Raw genomic sequence first — 27,513 nt, 5'->3', positions numbered from 1 at the left:
TTTATTTAAAGGAGATATATTTATGTTAATTTCCAGGTTTGTATTGATTCAATGTTAAAAAAACAACTAAATCTCCCTTTATTCACCCTGTCTGAATCGCTACATTTTAGCTTGTTTCACTAAACGGTAAGGACAATTGCACTGCTAGACAACAGCTTGGGTCTATGTTTACTTCCTGTTAGCTGATGTCATTCACATACACTGTCACTTTAAGAATGTTTATGTTTAAACATGTGAAATGGTTTATATATTTTATAGTTGTGACGTAACAACCCGACGGAATTCCTGACAGCTCGTTTGAAGGCAAGATTTCAGAATACACGCTGCATGCATTTCTCCCTGGATTGACCATGTCAACACATTCAGAGATAATATATGTAGCACTTAGAACTGCTATATAATAAATAAATAAAAAACACAAACACACGATCCATCTGAAAATCACATTTTCTGCAATATTGGACCTTTGATCTCGTCAGCACTTATCTGGGCTGGGGAGACATTAACAAAAAAGGCAAATAGACAAAGACGTTGCAGAATGGCTGAATAACGTGATAGATCGATATCACCGTCTGCTCTTCGCGTCAGGAATAAAAAAAAATAAAACAACTCGGAAATCCTCTCAACTGAAGATAATAATGTGGCGTTATACCTGCGACGGATACGATCTTCTGTTGGGAAGTAGAGCATGCTGTTATAACCTGTGCTCTATGACTGGAGGAAATACTCTGAATGGGAAGCAATTTATTTCCTTGTGTATGTTGGGGCACCCGCAGTCACAAAATGATCAATTGCTCATTATGACTAAGGGGAAAGGGTTAGAATATGATGATCAGGACAATTTCTGCTGTATGCTACATTTGTTTTTGAGGTCTTTGTTCTTGTCGGAGAACAGAACGAGATAAGGGAGATATTCAAGTAATGTCATGCTTGGTCATTCAGGCCTTTACGTCTGGACCAGTCATGTGTTGATGCCTGTGATTGGCCAAATAACCTCATTGGCTGCCTCCATTCCCTTTCATGTCACAGTTCACTCTATTACTTGCATGAGCAATTACAGTGTGGTGTTGTTGTTTGGTATTGTTTGCCATTATTGTGTGTGTGTGTGTGTGTGTGTGTGTGCTTAGGCCATGCGCAGGTGTGCGCGCAGCTCTTGATTGGAGACCATATTCACCTTTCTTAATGAGCTTCAGTGGGTTTCAGAGGAGGAAGAAACGGACACTATTTAGCATTTAATGCCCATTGGCGCCTGTCATGTGACCCAATTGAGCCAAAGCAATCAGACTGCCTGGCCCTTTAAGTGCGAAGAAGTGAAGTGAATTCTAGGCAATTTGTGTATATTATGGCTTGTATGACATTGGCTCGAAGCAAAAGACTACGATGAACAGATGGAGAGCTGTGAGTACAATTTCTGACGAGTTCTGAAAAACAATATTTGAAGCGTTCTGTGAGAAAGAGCTTAACAAAAATGTTCACCGTGTTGCGCTCTGTCCCCTTTTTTTCTAGTTGTCCTCTCTAAGCTCTCCCTCCTTTGCTGGCCAGCTGCTAGCCCGTGGCTCAGTAAAATTGGACAGGTGAAGCGGGACAGCGGGGCGTCACTGATACAGTTCGAAAGAACCGCAGGCTGTTCGGAGTTCGATCAGCTCATCAAGTGAGAACAGAGGTGAAATTATACCTCCCTTTAACACTACTTAATGTGCCTGCAACGTTGCCATATTAGTTTTATTATGCGGCCGCAGTAATTAAGGTGAATTACGCTTTTTGTGTTGAAAGGGTACCGCGCTGCACTGCTTTTCATCTTTCACTGCACAGATCAGGCAGCACGACCGAGTTCAGCAGCGTGGAACAGCTATTCAGTAACATTCTTTTCATGATGTGCTGAGGTTGAAATATGAGCATTATGAACCTGTCTTCTGGTTGAGAATAGATTCCTCCGCAGGCCTGTAAAGTTGCTTTTGCTGGAGACATGACTTATAATAAGAGATGGTGCAAGTGTCCTTGTGAGTGTCAGAAATCAATTACAAATACGTTTCCCTCGTCGGTTGCAGTGTTGTATATGTATATGCGCAAGTGTGTGTCTCTCTCTCTGTGTATGTGTGTGTGTGTGTATGGGGGGGGGGGGATATGGTTGCGAAAGCTTCCATTGTGTCAAGGAAGAAGTTTCCACTGTGACTTTAATGCAGTAGAACGGATAGCAGGAGAGAGCGCCTTCTTCTGCACAGGGTGGTTAAAGATGCCTACTGAGGTACTGGCTGGCTTAGATAAACAATACAAAAAACACACATGTTGTTAACAAAAGAAAACATAGATACATGCACCGATCCAAGGGAACGTATTTGAGTTCAACGCATGGTTACCAATCGAGTGTATGTGTGTTGTCGGAAGGAATGCTGTCAGTCGTCATTCCTATCTTACGCTGCATGTTTAGACAGGCTCCATCTCCAGCTGGGTTTGTGACAGAATGGGTAGAGTGGTATAACACAATAGAAGCAGTTGTAGAGCAGGACAAACGACTGTGCAGATGTACAACAGGATTTTATGGGCTGAGACAGAAAAGTCGGGCCTGCATCACTGGAATCGCACGGATTGCAAAATATCACATATTATCTAAGTGAAACTAATGTGTCTTTTGAGTTGCGCTCACACCCTGTGGGCTCGGAAGGTGGCTGTAAAAAGCAAAAAATGTTGCAGGAGTAGTTTGAGAAGTTTCTGTGGACCTGACACTTTTTCCGCCTTGAAATCGTGTCACCATTAAATGGAGTCTACTGGAGCCGACATAAATTTAAGCTTGCAACGGCTGCTGTTCTCTGTGAAGGAGCATAAAGAACCAACTTTTTACAGTTACACTTTTTAAGCATTTGATAGCCAAAAGAAAAAAAGTTGCACTTTTAAAATCAATGGAAAATCTATGTTTTCATACATTGTTAAAGTGCTACATTGTTCATCTGATTGAAATAAAGTCACCGTGCATCAAGGATTCCTCATCAGCGAGCTAAATAAATCACGAGAGCAACAAAATAAATGAACAATCCTTGTATTTCAATGAGGCAAATTTGCTCCGTCAAGCTTGCATTTGTATTAACAAGTGATAGTGATAAATACACAGATACACAAAGAATGAATTGCAATGAATTTAATATGGGTTGAACAGTATAAAAAAAGAGTAGAGAGGCGGGAGGAGCGGGTTTGAGCTCGGCAAAGTGGAGCGGAACAGAGCAGAGGACTAGGGTTAGGGCTAGGATACAGAAAGGGATGAGATAACAGTTGGAGGCAGATACAGAAGGACTAAAGTCAACAATCCCCCTCCTCATTTGGTCATGCAGGACTGGTAGGTGGGCACCATGTATTTGATTTTTAGGAAGGCATCCCTTCCTCCGTGGCGCTCAAACAGCTCCAGAGTCTCACCGATCAGTTGACCGATGTTCTCTCCCCCCTCGCCGTACTCGTCATCTCCGATGTCTGGGGACGAGGAAACAGAGTCAGACAGACAGCATGAGAAAAACAAAGATATTGAGGCTCAGTCGGGGTCATCGCAGACTGTGAGCTTGATGTCAAGGCTCACAGAGCACCACCTGTGGCCACGCTGCAATGCTTTGCTGCGGACAGAGTCGGCAAATGCCATCCTTCCATCTGACTTCAAATCCACCGGACGGACTGAATTTTCTTTTCTTTAACGCTGTGGTCAGCTGGGACTGGAGGGCAGCAGTGTTTTCAAACTGTTTTAGCTGAAAGTTTAACGAGGCAAAGGACGTATGAGTTAGTGACGGCTCTGCTGTTGCACAACGATGAGCAGTGACCTGGAGTCACACTCCACAAGTAGGAATGTGTGTGTGTGACTGATGTTTGGATCTGTATTAAAAAATCTAAATCTGAAACAAAGAACAAATTAAACAGTATCCAAATGTCCAATAATTACATTTTGTTCATTACATTTTTCGGGTGTTTCTATGTGTGTTTAATGAAAAATAGAGTCAGAGAGCGTAATACACTTGTGGCCAATCACAATGTGGCAAGAAAGCTGCAGAAACTCCCCTCCCCGAGGACACACACATACACACACACACACACACACACACACACACACACACACACACACACCCACATACGTAGACAGTGCAGTAAAACACAACATTTTACAATAGCAGAGCGCTGAGGGAACTTGTTATCGAAAAAACATTCCTGAGGTGTCCAACCTCCGCTCCTTCCTTCTTCCTCCCTTTCAGCAGCAGGCACACTTAAACACACACACACACACACACACACACACACACACACACACACACACACACACACACACACACACACACACACACACACACACACACGCACACATACACACACGGATCGTGACTTTATCAGCACACAGCAAACTGCCAATCTCATGGCATTGCACTGGGGCCTCAAAACACTTTTCAGAGGGAGGTAAATATAGAGACACACACACACACACACACACACACACTCACGAAAAATGTCCTACTGCTAAACTACTAAATATCCTGGAGAGAAAATGTGGATTTATTTCTTGAGGTTATAAAATGAAAGAAAGAAAAAAAGTGGTAATTTGACACCATTTTTTTGAGCAGAGAGAAGAGAAGAGGAGAAGAGAAGAGTGTATCATGAAGTGTACCTGTGATGTAAAAAATTAACAGTAGCACTGTAAGTAGGACCCCTCAGACCCTTCTTTCACTCTTAATTAGAACTGATGAGAGACTTCTTCCTCCCATCCTTTATACTTTCTCAGTCTTTTCCAGTCTCTAATCAGACTCAACCTTCTCTCTCTCTCTCTCCCTCTCCCTCTCTCTTTGCCTTTCCACCCAACCATGGCCTCCTCATTAAAACACAAAGAGAGCCGATCCCATAAAGTGGGCTGTTAAGCAGCAACACGTCTATGATCTCAGTCTGCAGCACTTGCTTTCGACGGGGGGAGAATTCTCCAGCCGCGATTTGACCGTTTGTTAGCCTCGATGCAGTGCAACTTAAACAGATTTGGCTTTATTCAGCAGCTATTTTCTGTTTTCCTTTCAGAGAAACGTGAACAGAAACAGCACAGAATCAGGAATGCAGCCTTTGAGAAAAGCTCGTCTTGTATCTAAACTCGGGCTGCGTTTTATTCGTGAGCTACCCACAACAGAGGCGTCTGCCCGCTACTAGTTAGCACAATCTTAAATAGCATCTAAAATGCAGCCATGTGAGCAATAAAAGAAAAAGGCAAAGCAATCAGGGAGGAATGAGTATGCAGTATGTGTGTGTGTGTGTGTGTGTGTGTAGTTGAGGCAAGTAAAAGAATAAAGTGACAGGAGTCACTCTTACAGTCGGTGTTGGTGTAGGTTAAAAAGCCAGGCCTGTGGAGAGCCACCCTCTGTTAGAGTGAAAATGAGCAGCCAAAGCCAGCCCAGAGGGAGAGCTTTGGCCTTCAGACTGCAGAACCTGGGGAGTCGGAGAAGAGGTGCGGCTTGGGAACCACCAAAGCTCAGACCCGTTTACTGGGGCCTGCAGGGGGGGAGCAAGGAGGTCCTGCAAAGGGGGAATTGTTGCTGTTGCTATACTGAGAGTTTCAGCCCTTCCAAGTGCATTTCTAATGCTGAGCCGTTGGGAGGCCAGTAGCATCAAAAGGAAGAGGCCAGAGGAATTTGCAACGATTCTCAATATTTAAAGAGGAGAAAAGGGAAAAGTGTGTTTAAGCAGGGATAGAGGGAAAGGGAGGGAGAGGAAGGGGGCGAGGGTGTTAAAAGCTGCCTCTGCAAATGTCCTTCAGCAAAATAACTTTCGCTCTTCTTCTTCTTCTTCATTCCTCCTCTCCCTGTCTTTTTTCTCCTCTGCTTACGGCAATATCTGCAACCCAGGGCAGACAGAGAGAGAAGAAAGAAAAAAATCTTTAAAAACAATCATAATAAAAAAACTCCTGCTCTGTGAACACAAGGAAAAGGGCCAGAGCAGGAGTTGTCTGTCTGTTCCTTTGAGGGAGAGGAAGGGTCGATACAGACGCAGACGGTGGAGCATTCTCAGTGCAGCGATATTTGCTACACTGAGGGTGAAGGAAGACGAGGACAGTGGCAGACAAAAAGGTCTGTCCGTCCGTCCGTCCGTCCTCCTTTTCATTAAGACAACAGGGGCTGTGCCCCTCTCGGGGTCTGCTGGGATTTCTGCCAAACCACACCAGCCCAACACTAAACTACGCACAACAACAGCTGCAGCCTCCCTCCTCCTCCTCCTCCACCCAGCTCTTTCTCCATCTCTCATTCCCCACGGTCCTAAACAACCTGTCTTCCCACATCAAGCTGAAGACAGGCAGTCACAGTTGCAGGCAACGCTTAAGCCTTTCGTCCGAACTAATTTCAAATTTATGGAGTCGATTTTTAAGGGGATATTTACAGTTGGGGACCGTAGCTTAATGGATGGCAACTGTAAGGGCAGCTGTGCTACAACCCCCAGCTTAAGATTTCTGACCGAGGTTAGCATGCATCATGTGTATGTTGTGTGGCTGTAATCCCCCTCTGCTGCCAGGGACCGGGTGACACACACACTGCAGCAGCTTTGGGAAGTTTAGCTCGGAATTCCTGATTCAACACAATATCAACCGACCTGCCATTGTTTCTAATCAACTTACCCCTGCTTGTGGAAGTTCCTTAGGAAAGCAGCTTAGAGAGGAGGCTCCCCAACACAATAGCTGTTTGATCACAGCAGGCAGATGCAGAGGAGAATCAATGAACGCGAGATACCTCTTTTTTTATTTTTATTTTTTGAAAGGGGTTTGGCCTTCTTTGAAAAAGGAAACGGAAGAATGAAGGTTACGAGTGCGATTGAACCGCTCGAGTGCCAGGAATACTTTGTGCAGAAGTTACAAGGCTGAGGGTGTAATGCGAGTGCATGTGTTGTCATTCTTTCTTATCACCAACCACACACACTGATAACCCTCCAACCCAATTTTTCTCAGAGTAAGACTAAGCACATAATGTTAATTTCTCATTTATATCAAAGTTTTCTAAAACAAAGACATTTTAAAAAAAATTGCTGTTCAGCTTGAAAACATTTCATTTTTTCCTTGTTTCCTCTCCTTAAAAAATGGGATGTAGGTTAAGTTATTATCACAGTTAATATTGATCATAATAGTCTCGGAGGTAGATGCTTTTTTATTTTTCTTTGGTGACAGCAGAAGGTATAGAAGTGCAGTTTTCTAATGTTTTCCCTCAAATTAATTTCATTCATACTAACATTGTTGTTTAGGCTTAAAAATGTCTCAAATTTAAATGTTATACTTTCTAATATTCAGCTTGGAAAATGAAAATACACAAAAATTACAAGAAGACCCAAAGGCATAGATATTAAGGGATCATGTCATATATACGTTTTCTTTCCCATTTCGACTTTCGAGTGTGTGGAAGTTTGTGCAGTCTGAAGACAAAAGTTCGTCCTTTTTAACTGGTTGAAGTTGAAAGCACGGTGAAATAAGCAAACCAACATTTAGCTAGCTAACTAGCCAGCTGCTATATGAGCACAATTTAAGCAACGTACTGCTTCATCTACATTCTACTGTCACAGTGTAGGAAAGCACATTCACCAGATGATCGGTCGTTGACACGGATTCCCCAGCTTTTGTAATGTGCTGATGGCTTAGTTTCAAGTCGACAGAAAGAAGAGACCAGGTCTGTGCTGTGATTGTAATGCTACTCTGTGGCTACAGAGGGGGGTCTGATTAGAGGGCATTAACATTCTTTCATTTCATGACGTAGATTAGTCCCAAACGGTCGACTCTATCTCAGCGCATGCCTTACAAGATTAGGGCTGATTTAAAACAGTAGACGGTGTGTAGAGCCGTTTTCAACCCACCAAATGTAAGAAATGTCAATATTAACACCAGCATTGATGTGTGTTATTACAGTACAGTCACACCGTTTAGTTTACAGCTTAGTTTACTTTAACACGTTTGAGTGTGCAGTATCCTCTTTTATCTGCAGCAAAATCTGATCCCTAGCGGCCCTTTGAAAATGTTAACCTCATGTGGATTTTGGATGATGTATAGTAAATACTAGATATGTGTGGATACTATGTGTGAACCAGGTCATAAGAACAAAGAGAGGGAGAGGAGCAAAACAGTGGTGAGTGTGTGAGAGAGGGTGTGCAGGTGTGAGGAGGTGGTGGGGAATGGAGGAGACCGCGAGGGGAGGCCTGTGCTTAACAGCAGGGCTCTAATTAAAAGGGCCTCACAGTTGGGCGCCAGGCAGGCCTCTCATAAAGAGACTCACACTGGCAGAGAGGTGGGAGACACCAGGTGTGTGTGTGTGTGTGTGTGTGTGTTCTCCTAACCACAGGTGTCTGCAAAAGAAAGGCAGCGAGACAGTGTGAAAGAGAATATCCTAGCAGAATGCATGTTGCGTTTTCTGTGGGTATTGTTTGTACACATGCAGACACGTACACGTGGCGATGCACACACACGAAGAAAGAGAATAAGTGTTCCTCTATAATTACATGTGACAAGGACAGACACAGTGAGGGAGCAGGGGAGACAGGGAGACAGGGAGTGAGGACTTAGTTCAGTATGACCAGTGGTGGAAGTAAATATAGTAATATATAATGTTAGTATGGGATAAATGTAGAGGTCACATTTGATGTATGTACCCGTGATTGAATGTGATGATTGAAATACAGTTTAGTGCTGTTATCGTCTAAATTTGTTCGTCTTATTTTCTTTTTTCAGTTTCAACTCTATGTCACTGATAGAGGCGATGTTTGAGGGGAGCATGATTTACATAAAGTCTGCACACGAAGGAAAGAATGTCACTCTTCTGGACCCACAACTCGCACTGAACCCTCCGGCATGACCACACAGTCAGGACACGGTAATGTCTTCCATGAGTTCAGCTGTTTGCCTTTTTTAACCAGCGCGAACGCTAGCTAACGTCAACTATTATAGCTCACATTAGGCTCTATGTTAAAAACAATGGCAGTGGGAAACAGACTTAACTTAATTGCGGTTAAGATATCCATGGTTTGGATTTCTATGCATGCAGTTACAGTACTGGTGGGACTCAGAAAGACTCGGATTTCAGCAATCACTTCTAACATTTTATATAGCCTACCAAACAATAAGTATAGTAATAAGTATAGTGTCATTATATTACACATGATAACAAATAAGGCTTAAATAAGACATCACCTAAGATCACTAATATGATAAAACCGTTTGCTGAGAAGCAGATGAATTTTTGCTCAAAAAGTGCCTAATACCATATCAAGCAGTTCACTGTCGATTATTGTTACGTGAAAGTCATATCAAAAAGACATTTAGACAATTTCATACTTGAACTTTCATAAAAATGTTGTGACTCTACATATCCTCAGTGGATTAAAACAATCCCAGGAATCATATGCTCGCTGTGTGGTGATGCCAAAGGCTTTGGAGCGAAATGTGGCTTCAGAAGATTGAGGCTCTCTCCTTAGTATGCAGATTATATGTAAATCACGCTCTCCTTGCCCGCTCCATTTAAACTCCCTCCCCTCCACGGTAAAACAGTCATAAAGAGTTGAAACTGAAAAAGAAAGCTGACATTGAAAACAGAGTGACATGACGCAATTTTTTTTAAACATTTTAACTGAAAAACACGTCACAATGCGAAGAATACAAAAATAAACAAATGTTTCTAACGCCTGCATCATATTTTTCAGTGGAATTATATCAGTGCAGTTTTTCTCAATGCCACATTTTGTTTTCCAATGCCAACATTTACTGCCACTGCTCTAGCACCATAAATATAGCCACAATCGAAAAACAGATTTAAGAAATTTCAAAGAACATCTCCCTCTGAAATGTTATGGAGTCGATGCGATAAGTCTCTGAAAATGGAAACACTCAAGTAAAATGCCAGTACTTCAAAATAGCACAGTGCAATTTATTTGTTACACCACCGTGGTCTCAATCTCTGTTCTCTCCCTCACACGGGTATTTCCTTCTGCCTTTGTCCCCAACCCCCTTTTCCCCTGTAGATAACCCAGAGGCTGACGGACAGCACAGCTGTGGCTCACAATTACACAATAATGATCTCTCTCTCTCTCTCTCACACACACACACACACACACACACACACACACACACACACACACACACACACACACACACACACACACACACACACACACACACACACACACACACACACGCACCCACCACACACACGCATGCACGCACGCACGCACGCACACACACACCTGGAGCTGGGCACATTCCCATTCTGTTGCTTTTCCGTCTCAACCTTTGTGTGTAATCAATAACAGCATTTCAGCTTAACACAGCTAGCCACAATGAGTCCTGGATCTTCCGACACATCACAATATACACTCGCACACACACACACACACACACGCATGCATGGATATCCACATGAGGTTGCGAGCAGAGAAGTAAAACAACAGGCTTATGGCCAGCAGTAGTTTATGAAACCCCCAACCCTTACACCAGCCATCATCTGACTGCTCATGCTTACTGAAGTCTAACCTTTGCTGTAGGTCAGTGATCTCATTCTCCATGTGTTCATCCAGCGCAGCAGTGCTCAGTCTATAGGCTGGCCGCAGCTCAGTGCCACTTCGACCGGGTGAAAGTCGGACATCAGCAAAGCAGTATGCCAGGTGGAGGAAAACGTGTAAAGATCAGATTGCGCAGCAGACGGTAAGAGCGGAGGAAAGGTGTAGACGAGGTTGAGACAAAGACGTAACCTGCTGAGGATGCTCCTGAGCTGCACAGGGGCTAAGGCTGTTAGATTCCCATCGATCTGGCTCCCACTGGCTTACTAGTCTACATTTGTACGTAGGTATAAAGGAATTGAATTCCAATTCCACACTTCTGCCAAAAACCGTGCCGTGTCTTTGGCTTATCTTTCCCCAGAAATCCAAGGCTGCGGGAGGGTTCCAAAGCCCTGTAGAGGAAAGGCGGGAGGATCACGCTTCCACATCTCACAAAAGCCTCTCCATGCTCTTTTCTTTTTCAATTAGCCAAGTAGACCTAGCTATGACCGAGAGCAATATCAGTTTGCGGCATTTAGTCGTGGTATTAATGCATAAAAGGGGCTCATCTCAGATGATGGATCAATGCTATTTTCCAAGCTGTTAACATGTCCATTATTGTTTCAATTACCACCACGCAGATAATGGTTATCCCGGCCCCATCTCATCCAATTGTAGCCTGATGCATGCATCTGAGAATCAGCTTCAGTATGCTTGCCACAGCCCTCCAGGTATGAGTCATCTTGTTATTTCACAGGTACATATGCCACTGATGGCTTGGATGGGCAGCTACTTTTTAATTATTTTCAATTAGATTACATATTTTTCAGGGTGCACACGTGCGTGTGTGTTGTTGGTGACAAACGATCTTTGCAGCCAGCTGTAGCAGACGTTTTGATCTGGGCCAGAAAGTACAGACAGGGTACTTCTTATCCCAGCTTTGGCCAGACAGAGGGCCGTGTGTAACCCGGCATGCTGCCTACACACCAACACCACAGCAAAACTGCAAATCTACGCTCTGAATTCCACTGTGCTGCCCACCAAGAGACTGCAGCTGTCCACCCCGGAAACCTTGGCGTTCTCATGCCTAATACCATCTCTCAAGAGAGGTTTTATATAAGTTTGGGATTATGGGTGAACAAAAGAAGACTGTAGTTCTTCATTCCGGTTCTTCCAATCATACAAGTCAGAATAAATGTGATAAAAACTGCTATAACTTTAGCTGAAACCCAGCTCGTTTGAAGGTGAATATTACAGTGAAATTAAGAGAAAACTAATCAAAGCCTTTGACAGTACCGCCAACCGCAGAGGACCTAGCCTTTCCCACTCTGCTCTGTCTGTGTCTCTCCCTGGCTGGGAGGAGAGTGTCAGTGCTGTCAGGTGCGAGTCAATGCCGTCAGATGCGATCTCATTACGGCAGCTTACCTCAAGGTTAGCAATGGGCTGCTGGCTAGGCACAAAATCGATCTGCACCAGGGACAGGCGTTAAAGGCCACCGCGGTGTGCAGTGTGCACAAGCCAAACAAGCGCTGCACTTTGAAATGCAAAGGTTCACTAATAGGGTGTAGGCACATAACATGTACACAGAGCTCTGAAAGCACGCTGCGATTGAGTCTGAAGCCATGTGAAATGGGTGCAGAATGACATAGTAACATATTGCAGGGAATTGCATCGCCTTTCAACTTTCGAATGCAACAAGCAAACATTTCACCGCGAGCCATATCGAGTCAGTGGTCAACATGTTCTTTATCTTTTTTTTGCTTTATTCATACAAAACAAATGGAAGACACATTTTCATCATCACAAAATAAACAAGTATTCGATGCTGTCACTTAAAAGAAGGTCCTGAAACATCAAAAACCTGTGCAAGCATACCACCAAGCCTTGCCTGTTACCTGTGACCCACAGGTTACGTCAGATAATAGCATCCCCGGCAGCAAAGTCCCCTAATCATGTTGTCTCTTGTTGCATCAAGCAGACGGATGTTTACTCACAGATGACAGCAGAAAGACTGTCTTCTAATTTCTAACGCGTTTGACAGGAATCCAATAAGCAATGACAAGTGTTTGCATGCTTCAATCCCTCAGGCCCATCAAAGGTTATGTCACAGCTCAAAGAAAATGTCCACCTTTATGCATGTTCGTCTGAAAATGTCGTCTGAAGCATCATTCATTCCTCAGATCTGAGCATACATGGACATCAAATTAATGGCTGCCACAAATAATACATAAAAAAGCGGGGACTGTTTTTATTCCTATTCCCGGTGGCTTGCGATCGTCAGTACCAGAAGCTAATACTGAAGCGATTAATATTCATAGGAAACAGCTGGGCTGATGTACCTTTGCTCGGGTAGCAGGTGTCCATTCGTGGGGGATACCGGCTCATTGCTGAGGCTGCTCCTCGTTCCGTTCTTTCATTTACACATCTTAATGGGAACAGAGAGCATATGTTTAAGTTGCAAGGAAACTACTTTCATATTTTTGTATTTTTTTCTTCCACAGGGAAATGGTGGCTTTGGAATGAAACAACACAGCACAGCTTGGACACAGTGTGGCTATTGTGTTTCATTTACACCTCCACTGTGCAAGTTTAGATGCAGAAATAGTACTTGTATACTCAGATTGTGGTCTAAATGGTGTTGATAAACAGATTAATGTTTTCCCGAGGAGACATTTTATGAACGCCACAACAGAAGAGGGAATTAGGGGGAGTTGACAGTGTTTGCTAATGGAGAGACTTTCCTGGTGTTGCTTGTGATGAATTTAATGTGAGGCTTGCGAATATAAAGTAATCGTGTATAAAATCCCAAATAAATTCAAATAAATTCAAATTAAGGTGTACCAAATTAAAATCCAGTAATCCAGGTTGGGTACTTAAATTATTTCTCTGATTTCTAAGATATCATTGTTAATGTATTTACATGACAGTAACAATGAACAGACTACAAATGAGTTTGTAATGGAATTATTAACGTGTCTTTAAAAGCATTCTAAGCCTTTTGTCAGCACCATGTCAAGGCCATGAGCTTCATCGGGTTGTGAGTGAACGCTCTTTTGCTTAAATGTCACTCAGTTAACTGTAGATTGATCGATAAACAGAGAAACAAATATTGCAGACCAAAACAAAGTTGGTGATTGTTGGAACAGTGGAAAGTCTTTCTCTCCAGTTTGAAGGAAGTGTGTTTTACGACGAGTTAACATCGTAATTAATCCTGGTGTATAGTTGTATTTGCAAGGAAAAAAGGTCTAAGAAAATGTACTTTCTTGACATTTTATTAGTTTATTTTTTATTTTTTTGTTGTCTAAAAAAAGCTCAGAGAGCTTGTGGAACGAAGCAGACTCGCCGCTTGAACACATCTCCCAGCTGAACCTTGGATTGCCAATATATTCACCTGCATGAATCATTGTTGGGCCGGATGTTGGGGATAGAAAAGGGCAGAAAAGAGTCAATATGATAAGAATAAGCTCAGGATGTTACCAAGCAAATCAGATGCAGGCCTCATATATGACATCTGAAAAACAGGGAAATTGATAAAACAGGGCTGCTGAAGGTGGAATGACCTAGACAACAAAGAGAGGAATGCATTCAGAGGAATCGCTCTCGTAAAGGCAGCACATGTCCAGACGAGAATCAAGCGGGGTTCAGGTGGAAAAACTGACAAGTATGGAGAGACGGAGAGAGAGAGAGAGAGAGAAAAGGCTGAACGTCGTAGCAAATTCAAAGAGCGTTTCTTTTTGTCCTCTTCACTTGTCACAAGAGGAACATTTGAAGTGACGTACTCATTTAAGTCAGTGACAAATCAAAGTCTATCACTGATATTACCCAAAAGCGCGGTGAGTTACCGCTCCTCACTTCACATTTTTCCAAGTCATTGAAGGTACGTGATTGTAGTTTAAACATGAAAAGAATAAGGTGTGTTTTAGCTCCTCAGATGCACTGTATCATCTCACCTCACCAAAAACAGTGTCTTCACTGCACTGTGTGAAAATACTGGCACGCACACACACACATGCCTACACACACACACACGCACAGACACACACACATTTATTTCCATAAAATCACTTTAGTCTTCATAACCACTTTAGCCTTGGAAGCTAGCATCAATGGAAGGACAAACACACACAAACACACACACACGCACACACACACAAACACATTAACGTACGGGAACGAACGGTGACCGGTCCAGCTCTTCCATTAGCCTAATGAAGTGGCTCCCTAAGATGGATGATATGACATCACCTCCACCACCAATCACAATATCACCCCTAAAAAACCTTCCACTAAAAGCCCCCCCACCCCCCCACCCCCCTCCCCCATTGCTTACTGCAGCAAATGGACGATGAGCAGTCCAGGGCCCATTCGGCCCCCTCACAACACTTTTATTGGTCTGGTTATTTATCTCTTTAATGCAATTGGCTGGGAGTGGATGCCTATGTATGCGTCTGGCTAGTAAATCACAGTGGGTTGGGTCAGCAAAGTGATTAAAAGAACTTTGGCTCAACAATGACAATGGCACCAAGCAGACGGCATGCAGTCCGTCTGCATTCAGAGCGGGAACAGGCAGGCAGACGCTACGGGAAGCATTAGCTCCCAGTTTGTATGTCCATACAAATTTTAATTGATATGGAAATGCATTGTTTTTTCTCCATTTAGACACAAATTTTCTTTTTACCCACTTCTCAATTACCCTCTCTCCTCACTGGATAAGCAAGTCAAACAGAGCTTTACACGATATGTGATTGCAGGCTCTTGTGACAAACAACAACCTGAAAATGGCCTGAAAAACTGTGTAGCCGATAGCTCAGATTTCCATGCTCACTTGAGTAGATGTACGTGATAAACTTTACAAAATGATAATCAAACTGTGGCATGGATATGGCCTAAAACACTTCCTGGTTGAGGGGACATAATCTCCCTTTCACCCATTCTATCCCAGAAGGACAAAGACAAGTGTTTATGGGTGGAAGGATGCAGGTACAGGCATCCATAAACAGTCAGTGTTTTACAGGCAGCGGTACGGCCCGAGGGTCTGTCAAGGTTTACGAGTGCCCAGGCCCTTTAAAGCAGGAGTGTTTAAGTGTGGTATTTACATAAAGCATGGAGAGCTGTCCGTCCCAAGCAGGCCTCACACCAGTACAGAAATGTTTACTGTTTACCACAGGTTGATAGGCGGAAGCTGATATCTCATTGGACCAAGAATAATCATATATTCCTGTGCTTTAGGATCTAAATTATAAAAAAATTCCATTTAAAACATATTGTTATGATCAAAAGATTGAAATATTGTCAAAATTCAAAGGACAAAATGTCAAATACTGTAATTTTTACGCCGTAAAGGCTGTGGTTTTTGTAGTCCAGCTCAATCTTTAGCCCTCAGAATAGAAACTGTGATACCACAAATCTTTGTTGCACAAGCACATGAAATCAAACCCACATAATCTCACTCGGTTCCAGTATCAATTTGGCCTTTCCACAGGCCAGCTCGCTCTCTTTTTTTCTCCAGCTTTTATTTTTCAACTTCTTATAAAAAGCATACGACTGCTGAAACCACGATGAACGCTATGGAAAACAGGCTCAGCTGCCCAACTGGACCATGCATTTGCGTGGGGGCTTATGTAGGTGTGTGTCACCTTTACAGTATGTTTGCTTATTATTAGCAGATGTCCCTGTCCACTGGGGGAGGTACACTCCAAACAGAGGCACAGGGAGAGAGGAGAGGAGGGATGGGAGGATAGAGGGAGGTGGGAAGCATTGAGATATGCTGGGACAGCAGTACCACCCTGATGTGAGTCACAGGCCACACTGTCAGCAGCCATCCAACATCACACACTGACTCATTACGCTGGAGGAGACGAGATGACAACAGCAGCCATGATCAAGGAGAATGGAAGAGGCGCATCAGTGAGAGAAAAGACGATGAAAGGACGCAGTCAGCAATTCCGGTGGTGGCGTTTCTCTCGGCCCTGCGCTGATGATGGCACTAAAACTTACAGATGTACACAAACACATACGCAGCAGACTTAGCATTTTCATTCAGGGCTCTCTGTACTTGCTGATCAAATAAAGTCAGTCATTTTTTAGCAAATGCCCAGCAACAATATTCTTACATTGCAGCCATTTTCCAGTCTTGTGGACAGGAAAAGGACAGGAATTGTGACTGTATGTGTGATGGGAGTAAAGGACGAATCGGATGGATGGGTCAAGGAAATGTCAGAATGACACACTGGAGACCATTGGTAGTTTCCCATCAGTCATCGCTTTTTATTTGAACCCAAACCACATTTGTTGCCTCATCCTCGCCCTTAACGACGGCATACATTTTGTCCCTTGATTTAGAGGACTTGTTTTTTAGTTGGGGTCAGTTCAACAGTGTGTCTTCTCAACATGGTGGAAAAAAAATAAACCTTTATTATATGTTTTGTAGTTTGATAAAAGTGAGAGTGTGTTGAACAACTGTTGAACTGATGTTGACTAAACTATTTCAGCATCTTAGATGTAGACGCAAGCAACGACAGCAGATGGATGGCGCTATCTGCAACACCCTCTTGTCTGACAGAAAGCCCAAATAATGATGACTGCTTGAATGAAATCACCACCTGGTATTCTGACAAAGGAGACTAATTCATAACAAATGTCATCTCAGGTGGGAGGCAAAAAATGAAATGCCACGATGTACCGGATTTAGAGAAGAGACGCATGCGTTCATTTAATTATGTCATTTTCTTACACCCTGTAGAGAATATTCACATGCTGTAGCACTAAATGATACACACTGATTAGCATTTTGTTTTGCCTCTTTTTTTGGGAAATTTGCTTAAAACATGCAGAACAACACGCCTGACACGTTTCCCCATACAGGTTACTGAGGGCTGCCTGTATGCATGTGTATGCTTTGATTTGGGCTTGAAGATGTGGATTTCTTCACTGTAATGTGATTCCACAACATCTCCCCAGACAAACACCATATGTGTCTCTGTGGATATGTTGACAGTGGACAGGTGTGTACGTGTGATGCAAAATGTCATGGCTAGTTGAAGCTTATAGATTTTCCTCATTAGAAGCCGATGTGCGTGTGCATGTAGCGCGCTGTCCCCTGGCCAAGTGGAAAGCAGGACCATTAGGTTGGCAGAGGAGGGGCCATTTATTAGACTCTTTTCTGGCTGTGGCTATATTATCTTCCGTGATGCTATTTGTCTGAGACCAACCAAGCCGCCGCTGTGACAGGATGGGGGGGGGAGATGAATGATGGGCTCTGAGACACAGCCAGTTTTGCTTCGCTGACAAACTGGGGCAAGAGCTGGAGGGATGTGGCGAGGAGAACGAAGAGAAAGAGCAGAGGTGGAGGCAGGGCAGGGAACGCACGCAAACGGGAGACACTGCGGTAGCCGTTCGCAAGAGGACACAATTTACGGCACCTGTTGGCTGTGATTGATCAAGGGAAGAGGAGAGAGGGTAATGGTGTCTGATCTGACACAGAATGAAGTGATTGGACAGAGGAGAGGGTTAAACCCAGAGATGCAGAGAAAAATAATGTGTGGGAGAATGAGAGGGATATTGGGATGGAGGAGGATAATATAGACAGAGTGAAGAGAAGATGGGGAGTGAGGAAAAAAAAAAAAGCAATAAACCATGACAAAGAAATAGAAGGAGAGTGGGAGATGCATAAAGAGAAAAGGTCGTTGGTGCAGGAATGTGTGAGGCAGAGAGACGGAGGGAATATATATATATTTGTCCCCTGATGGGAGTGTGTTAGGAGTCCATCTGTGGAGAAATGAGATCAGTGGCTGACTTAGTGGTAGAGGAAGACTTTGCTGCCCTGCGGCTTACACACTGACTCAACAGCCTCTCCCCCGTCCCTCTCTTTCGCTCTCTGTTCTCATACAACCTGCAGCGCATTTAATCTGCTGGGCGATTCTGTGTGTACGTTCAGGTTTGTGTGTGCGCAAAAAAGCGGACGCAAGCCTTATTACCCAGGCTGCTGCCCCACTCCACCTCTACATCAAATGACGAGGGCAGCCTCCTCCACTCGGCTCTCCTCACTATCTCTTTTGCTCCATACCAGCTGAGACCACAGAGCGCTCTTCTCATAGAATCACCCACTAAATCATCTATCCACCAAACAGACACCTTGGCAAACACTCTTACTGGAAGCTTTCATTTTCAATCTAAACACACACAGGACAGAGGGTGGGTCTGTATGCGCATATGTGTGTGTGTGTGTGTGTGTGTGTGTGTGTGTGTGTGTGTGTGTGTGTGTGTGTGTGTGTTTGGGGAGGGAGTCGACAAGAAAAGCAAAATTCCTGTAATGTTTGTTCATATAAACAGCAAGGCATTTGCTTGTACTTGTGATTTATTTCAGGCAGCTACTCAGAATTCCACTGGTGAGTTTGCGTGTGAGGTCCTTGTTAAGTTCTCAGTAACTAGGTTTCAAAGGCATTTCCTAAATCAAGCCTCACCATTAAAGCTAGGCTACTAAAGACTTTAGTAATGTGTAAATCGATTGCTCAATAACATCCAAGGGGGCAAGCTCCGGGTCTGAAAAGTGAGGCCAATGCGGAAGTGCCCCAAACCTGCATTCTTTCTAATGGCCAGCAGGGGGCAACTCCACTGGTTGCAAAAAGAAGTCTGATTGTATAGAAGTCTAGAAGAAAATTCCCCTTCTTCTCACTTGATTTATTACCCCGAGTAAACATTGTAAACATGGGTTCATGGTTATCGCTAGTTTCAAGTCTTCTTCAATACAACATGATTCATTTAGTAAATTATGGTCCCATTTAGAGTATAGACAATAAGTCAGTATGTATGGTGTGTAGACACACCCTAAAAAGTTGCTACCTCTGCCTCTGCCCTACCACGGCCTTGTTTAGCTACATTCTATGACACTCTATGGAGTCGGCTGTTTATCCTTTCCGCTAAGTACATTCGTTGAAAGCATTTAAATCACAGTTAATATCACAGTTAACATGAATTACAGATCCACCTTGCTAACCAAGCTAGCGTTAGGTGGTAACTTAGCGCTTGCTATGCTAACGGGACCTGGCTCGGCCGAGCTGCACTCTTTCCCGGCTCCACTCTCTCATCCAAATATGGTCACTTCTGGTTACAAAAAAAACAAGATGCTGACAGCCAAAAACGCCAAACTTGAGGCTTCAGAACGGTAGTGCTCAAACCAACGGGTGGTCACGGGGATTGCGTCCACTTCTTATGTACAGTCTATGGTAGCATCACGACCTGTAACATAACTGCCAAACAATTGAATACACTTAACTGATCATTCTTTAAATTCAGGTACGACTTTGTTTTCTTTTTATATATGCTTAGATGCTTCAGAGTTAGCGATATCCATGCAGTTAAGAATTAGTGGTCAATATATGCTAATGTACTAAAGATATTCTGTCATTTACAGTAGTATTAAGTCATTAGCATAGTGTTTTGTAATACAAAAACAAAAGACATAAACACTAACGGTATAACGAACTAGGACAAACTGCTAGTGCAACTGGCTTCGCTACTGGAAGTACATATATGTGTCCACATATGATCACATTCATCACACACACACACACAGGTAACCACATACACCACAGGGTGAGCACCAAAACCGTATGAAAAAACGATACTCAACCCGCACACACGCACACACCTACACACACTTATAGTACATCTAACACAACAAAGACCTTCTCGTCCCAGGAAACCATGATGAATTGAGAAACAGGCCCGGTGCTGGTGATGCGGTGACAGAGTGCGCCAGAGGGGAGCTAGAGGAGGGAGGAGAGGAAGGTGAGCCAGAGGGGGAAGGCAGATTAGAGCGCCTGGAGGATGCTGAGGAGAAGAAGGAGGAAGAAGTGAGGAAGAGAGATGAAACACGAAAGAAGAGCGTGGGTCATAGTATCTGACTGAGATTACAGCACAGTGCTGGACAACAATAAAAGACACAAGGATTGGCGTGAACGGCGCAGACACCCAATCAACACACTCCGAGAGCCTGAGGGTCCAATGGAAAGCAACAGCTACAACTCTCTGTTCTCAACATCAGGGTGGACTGTTTGTGTCTACAAGTACTTTTGTGTTGCAAAAAGTGCGAGTGCATTACATTCAAGAGGAAGAAATACATCAGACGCGTTAGTGAGCTCACCAAAGCTATTTCTCCCCCTCACTCTTCTCTGGTTTCAGAGCAATCAACCATAGGCTCTTATAATACACACTCTCTCCTTGCTCAAACTTTCCTCTTGATCTATGTTTCATGCCTTGACTGGGTGTACTAGACGGAGCCGGAGCACACAGTGCTTCAGCCTTCATACGGAGTCACACAATTCTCCTGGCCTTATGAGGACGAGGAGGAGAGAGCATTTAATTAATCAGGAGTGTCTCATTTTTGCGTGTCACTCTTCTCTTTCTTTTCTCATTGCTCTATCTGGCTATGTGGCGTTGGATGAGAGCAGCAGTGTCTGTTGGTGGCTTTTTAAACAGTTTCAGAATGTAATGGCTTTTATTTTGTTAGCTCGTACAAGTGGTTGCCAGCCTCATTCCATCCTAAACAAACTGACCAACTCTATGCATCCAATTGAGGATTTAATTGCAAATGGTGTCTCAGCTGAATGGGTAGTCAATTTGGAAGAATGGATATTTTCAACTGTCATCTTGAAGAGTCAGGCTTTTGTTTGTGGTCTTCAAACTGCACTCTGTGGTTCAACTATTGATTTGAAAGTTGGAGCTACATGTGATTTGTTGTGTCCAGGCAGTTCTTTTTCTTTCCACCCAGAGTATTTCAATATTTCAACGAGAGCGTTTATGAAGCAAAAATGCCAAACAATTTCTCATTCCAGCTTCTTAAATGTGAGGATTTTCTCTGTTTCCTGGCAGTGCAAATTTAATAGGAATTTTCTTCGAACAAAACAAACAATTAGATGACATCACCTCGGACATGCCAATACATGTTTCTCACTATTTTCTGACCTTTTATAGATTAAACAATTAATCAGGAAAAACAACATCTTTCCAGTTCTTCGAAAAGCTTTACCTTGAACTTAACATTTCATGGTATATTGTAAATCAATCCCCTGCGGTTTATGATCCCAGAATTTGGTCTTTTATTGAGATTATCACATTTTTTAAAGCATACTAATCTTCAGGGGAATATTATTTGACTTCCATGCCCAGGAGAGGGGGACGGAGTAGAGTCGATTAGTCATTTGTGGTGAGGATCATTTATATTAATAACAAGCGGGAGTGTGCCTGCAGCCGTGCCTCAGCTCATGTCCCTGTGATGAATGCTTTATTGGTTGGTGTCCAATATTTCTTGAATATTCATTATTACTATACATATATAGATTTTATGCAGTCATGGGTTTCATTCCCTTTAGCCATTCCTTTTAATCTATATGGGAGTGGAACAAATAATTAAATTCCTCTAAAAGTTAACATATTTATGCAAAGTAACACACAAGTGTAATATGTCGCTGCAGGAATTTGGCTCTTTAGTGCCATGACACACCGCACTGAAAAACAACAGATAAAACATAAATATAAAAAAATCCTCACAAAGTTCGTCCACTGCAATGTGACAGCCTGATATGAATGTGTGTCTCTATTCCATGCAAAGATAGTGATTCTGTTACCTATGGATCCACTCTGTCTCCATATCTCTGACTCTCAGCCATGTCCGGGCACTTTGTGGGGCTCCCTAGGGAGAAAGGTTACACCGCTGATCTGCTACAGTGCAATCAGACTTCAGACAGAGCCTTGAACTTCGGCAGCCGGATACGGGTGTGAGTTAGAGAGAGGCAGATGCACGGTAAGAGTGGGAGGTAGCGAGGAGCAAGTCCAAAAGTTAAGAGAAAATATGCTCCTTGAATAATCAACGCCCAAATCAATTTGTTCAACGTCCAAGAGGAGCGGGCGGACTACAGAGGAGTGTGTGGAGTGGGCGGTCGCTCGGCGAGCATCCGAGTCCATATCTCCGACAAACACACAACAGCCAGTCTGCCTGAGTCCAGAGAGGAGATGGCCAGGAGGGACGGGACTGAGGAGAGGGACAAAATGCTCTTTATTTTTCTTCTCTTCTTTCCTTTCTTCTTTCTGTGTTTTTATAGATGCTGCAATGCACCTCTGTCTTCATCCTTTTTTATTTATTTTTTTATCAACAACTACTTGTTTCATTCGATCTGCCCTAAATGGACAAAAGTATGTGGACACGTGAACAAAGAATACAAACATCTGAACATTTCACCCCCATGTTATTGTGAGGCAGACGAGAATACCACTATTAAAATACAGAAACTCGCGGAAAGTACACAAAAATGTGTGTATTCGGTGAATACATTTACAAATTACTTTACCCTTGTATGTGCTCTGGCAGAATGTTTTCATTATATTTTTAATTCAAATAAAAACGTTGATAAAGCTTCATTGGAATGAACTGATGACAAAGACACAGAGAGAGAGAGAGAGATGCAGTGCAGTACAAGTAGATGGACTAGAAAAGGCCTGCAGGCAGCAACTGGCCCACTGTGCCCCGCTCAATAAAGGCAGCCATTTTACGACCACGCCTCTCGGCATTTTGATTTTAATACTCTTCCTCTCTTTACCTCTTTTCCCTGTGTCTTTATCGCTTCCTCTTTCTGTGTTTCTTTTCAGCAGCTGGATTTTCCTTTTCATTTGTCTTTGAATTCTTCCTCCGCCTGTCCTCTGTCGCTGCCTTTTTACTCAAGTATTCCTGAATGCTATAAAGAGAGCACAAGCGCTGGCCTAACTAGATTAGCATGTATCCTATTTCTCATATTGACAAATTAATTTCCGTACAAATTAAATGAAGGAGCCGCTCCCTTGGTATTTTCCAAGGAAATTGCAGATGGTTTTAAAGAATGAAATAAAACAACAAGAAAAAAAAAAAATCTAATTAACAGGAGAGCAAAACAAAGGGAGGCTAATAAATTAGGAAGAAATAAAGGGTTGACAGAATCCTATATTGTCTATGAAACTGAGTAATGTGAGGCAGAGAGGTCGCTACCGAGGTGGATTTGGATGCAAAGGAGATTCTGAGAAAGGGAGGGGAATGAGAGGGAAACACTGGAAACAAAAAAACAGCCGTGTCTATTACAGGATCTACTGTTTTCCTGCAGGCGATGGCGAGGCAGAGGTAAAAAACAATAATAAAAGTGTGGGAGAGGGCAGGAGAGGGAGGATGGGGAAAGGAGAGGAGACAAAAAAAAAAAAACAGCACCCAGACGGAGACAAAGTGAGTGGCAGGCGACGGCGCGTAGCTGTTTGGCTGTGCAGATCCACTGACATTTACAGAGCGGCCGATCGCTCCTCTCCATCCTCCCCCTTGAAAAGTTCAAACGCACACAGATCCACGGAGGAAATGCTACACCGCGTGGATTAACGCACTGTCTCACATCTCTATGCAGGCCCCCCCCCCCCCCCCTCCATCTTTGTGTGTTATGGCTTCCACTCTGCCCATTTGTGCCTCATTGTATAGTTTCACGTCTCCTACCCGTGTCTAGATCTTCAGCAACAAAGGACAGATCTACAGCCTGATTAAAAAACATAGTAAAACTTTATCTGTGTGTGTGTGTGTGTGTGTATACTTTGAGCTTGGGCTGGCTAGCAGACATACAGGTAGGAAGAGCGGTGTGGGCACCCAGGGTGGGGAAAGACTGCTGAGACAGGCCTAATTAGAGATGAGCAGTCGCCCAGCTTTTGGCTCAGCAGGGGGGAACTCCCTACCACCACCACCTCCTCCATGCCATCTAAACCCCCACCGCTTCATCCACGCACAAACAAACACACACACACACACATGCTGACACATGCTTGCCGATGGCTGGCTCACTGGCTGGGAGGAAACACCGAATGCACTTCCTCTGACCTCAGTGTTTTTCTTGTTTCTGTGCTGGAACAGAGGGAAACTGATGTCGTCTCTCTTTTTTTCCTCTCTTATTACCCTCTAATGATATCTCTCCTCTCCTTGTTTACAGTCTTGCATTTTAATTCTGCTCATTTGAATGCTGTATTTAATAAAGAGCTTTTAGTAACTCGTAGAAACACACAGAAAACATGGGTAGAGGTCTGCATGGCTACAATCAAATCAAGGCCACCTAACCACTAGGTTACTACACCCCTAATTCTTTTTAAATTGAATTTCACTGAACACTGAATTTCCCCTCATTTCCCAAGATTCTCATTTTGTCTGTTGCTTTAAAACATCATCATTAGAAGAGCAGACAGAAAGCAACTAGAGTGCGACCACTAGAAGTAAACAACAAACTTGACTCATGTCTCTTGGTGAGGCACGATGTGTTTACTTCTTGTTTTACTGTTGCAATAAAACCACTGACAAGTTTATCTGTGAAACATAGTGTGACTGTAGCACAAACAAAGAGTAGTCAGTCAAAAACAGAATAGTGTGTCAGTAAAATACAATATTTATGCAAAGCTTGCTAATATTAGCCACAATTAGTTACCGTAAGCTACCGTACCTTAAAAAGATCTATAGCCCTGCTTGTCACCCGTCAACGCACAAGAGATCAACCCCGAGGCATCATTCATATAAATTTATAGTTTCAGTAAAGTTATGGGAAACAATACAGAAGGTGACTTTTTTGTTATGCATATAAAAATATATATTCTGGCGAAAATATTCAAAAACATAACAATATATGCAAGTACCATGGCGATACGTTTAGATTAATCTTAGTGCCTTTACTAATGATCTCCCCAGCTATGGTGCTTGAACTTTCACTTATTCCTCGTCTCTCCCGCCACACATGCAGCCTGGAGAGAATCCGCCTGTGGAGATGATGGTCGGCCTGCCCTCTTCGTCACCTCTTAATCAGAGTGTTGGCACTGACTGCCCAAGAATTGGATCAACCTCAGTGACCCCTGCTGCTGCTTTCCTTTCAGAGGTCAGACTCACATCACTGGACTGTCTCCGAGGCAGCGGCACACGCTCTTAAATGAAATCTTATTTCTGCCATTTCCTGTCTCTCTCTTTGTCTTTATCTCCCTCTGGCTTGATGTATTAACCCGGGCGTGATCTTTCACAGCCCGGACCTGAGTTACTGGAGTTCTCTCTCTTTATTCTGAACAGTGCTTGCGTTTGGCGCAAGACGTTAGTCTAGACAGAATTTTTTCCGCGTCTGTCGATATTACCAAAACCAATATTTATGATAAATGATTAACAGGATAAGCTGTTCTTTTGACCACAGGTAAAACAGGCATGCAGGCGTAATTCTCTTGATTGGATTCGATTGCAGGATAGAGCTGCAGTGTAAACAACACTGATTGCACATTGTCTGCAGGAACTCTTACTTAGTGTCCAAGATTAGGGTTTGTTTCACCTTCCAAAGGCTGGTAAACAATGAAATAAATAAACCCACCAGCTGCTATGAATACGTTTAACCGACTAAGATCATTATGCATTTTTCATATAAATCCGTTACCTTGCCAATTCTTAAATGTATTATATTGTACAAAATCAATTAACTCATCTAACAATAAGTACTCATTTTAAGTGTGCCAAGTTTACAACAACAGCATGACGCACAACTACAGCAAATTAAAATTACAACACGGCATTCTGTTCGCACTTAAGTGCTCTGTGGAGCCAGTTTACTGCTTATCCCTTTGTCAATATACGTCGACAACCAACTGAAACGCTCAAAGGCATTTTATTCTGTTTATATTACAACCTCTGGTTTGAATCTGTTAAGTGTTGGATTTTTATACCGTTTTATTGTTTCCACCCACTTTTAAGCCAAATCCACGTGTATAGACAGTATGTCTACATGACGTATAGGCCAGATGTGCAATACCACTGTACCTCATGAACGTAGTGCCACAGATGGCCCCGATATATCCACCAAAGACATACTACCCTGAATTAAGCATCATTTTCAGACACTGGTGTCATTCTCTATAGTCTATGAAAAGCAGTACAAATGTGCAATGTGAGGTAGGTCTGGATGAGGACTAGATTCTACAACAGCTAGTTTTTAGTGAAACAAAAAGGTGATCTTCTTTCAGGTTCTAAAGGCCTAAAGAGTTTGGCAGGATGACATAGAGGACGTCAACATGTTGACAAGTATTTGCTCATGACGTGTGCCCTTGGTTCCGCTTGGCCGCCCACACACACACACACACACACACACACAGGTGTCAAGACACAAAGGCATCCATGCGTGAATCTACTGTTGTTTTCACCTTCCTGTGTTCCATCGCGTTTGCATCCGCTTGCATATCTAGCGAGTCTGTTTCTTTTCCAAGTGAGCATCAGTGTTCGGGTAAGCTTGTTGGCAGGAGCTCACACCTCCACTGTGTACAGAGAGCGCACATGAAGGAGGCATGAACAACAGGTTTTTAGCAAAGCACACACGGTTAGACACACATACAACGTAAAGATTTGCTTTGCCGACTTCCATTTTAGAGCCAATATGTTGCGCGACGCTTTGCTCCTGAATCGGTCCCCTCAGGTATGTAAGCTCTTCATTAAAGCTGTGGCAATCAGAGGGGAAAAAGTACTGCTCCTCGTAAAGAGAATAGATTACTTCCCCCATCTTTCACGGAAAGCTGTTTGCTAGAGTAGACACTCTCCTCCATTTTCATTAGCAGCTTGACTACTATATATTCTCCATATAATTGAGGTTGAAACCTTCTGCACTGTAATGGGGCTCTCCATAACAGTCTTTTAAAAGTGAACGCCTGCCATCCTTGGGCACTGTGTGATATGGGCTTTTGTTGCGCAGAGTGTGTGTGTGTGTGTGTGTGTGTGTGTGTGTGTGTGTGTGTGTGTGCACTGCGATCAAACATATCACTCCTTCACATCTTCGTCTAAAGCTACTTTTCAAAGGCAGCTTTGAATAAACAAAGCATGTCCCCACTTTTTGAGAACCGATATCTGAAAAATTAAAGACAGAAATGAAACATCTAAGCTCTGCTTCTCTTTGTGAGGAGGACGCTGATTTGCTATTTACAAGCAAGACCCAGCTAAGAGTCTAAAAAAAACTC

The 27,513-nt window shown here is 43.2% G+C and overlaps 1 pseudogene across 1 annotated transcript in view; it reads right to left on the bottom strand.

Moving 5' to 3' along the window:
• Nucleotides 1-3,307: 3,307 nt before the first annotated feature.
• Nucleotides 3,308-27,513, bottom strand: part of LOC306707289 (parkin coregulated gene protein-like) — a 60,986-nt pseudogene continuing 36,780 nt past the window's right edge. Inside the window, exon 4 of the transcript in view lies at nucleotides 3,308-3,459. The product of the transcript in view is annotated as a parkin coregulated gene protein-like (transcript). The remainder of the gene's footprint in view (nucleotides 3,460-27,513) is intronic.

The sequence above is a fragment of the Pholis gunnellus genome (genome assembly GCF_910591455.1).
Source record: "Pholis gunnellus genome assembly, chromosome: 15".
Classification (NCBI taxonomy): Eukaryota; Metazoa; Chordata; class Actinopteri; order Perciformes; family Pholidae; genus Pholis; species Pholis gunnellus.
The sequence above is the reverse complement of the archived record's forward strand: the minus strand, read 5'-3'. Positions and strand labels throughout refer to the sequence as shown.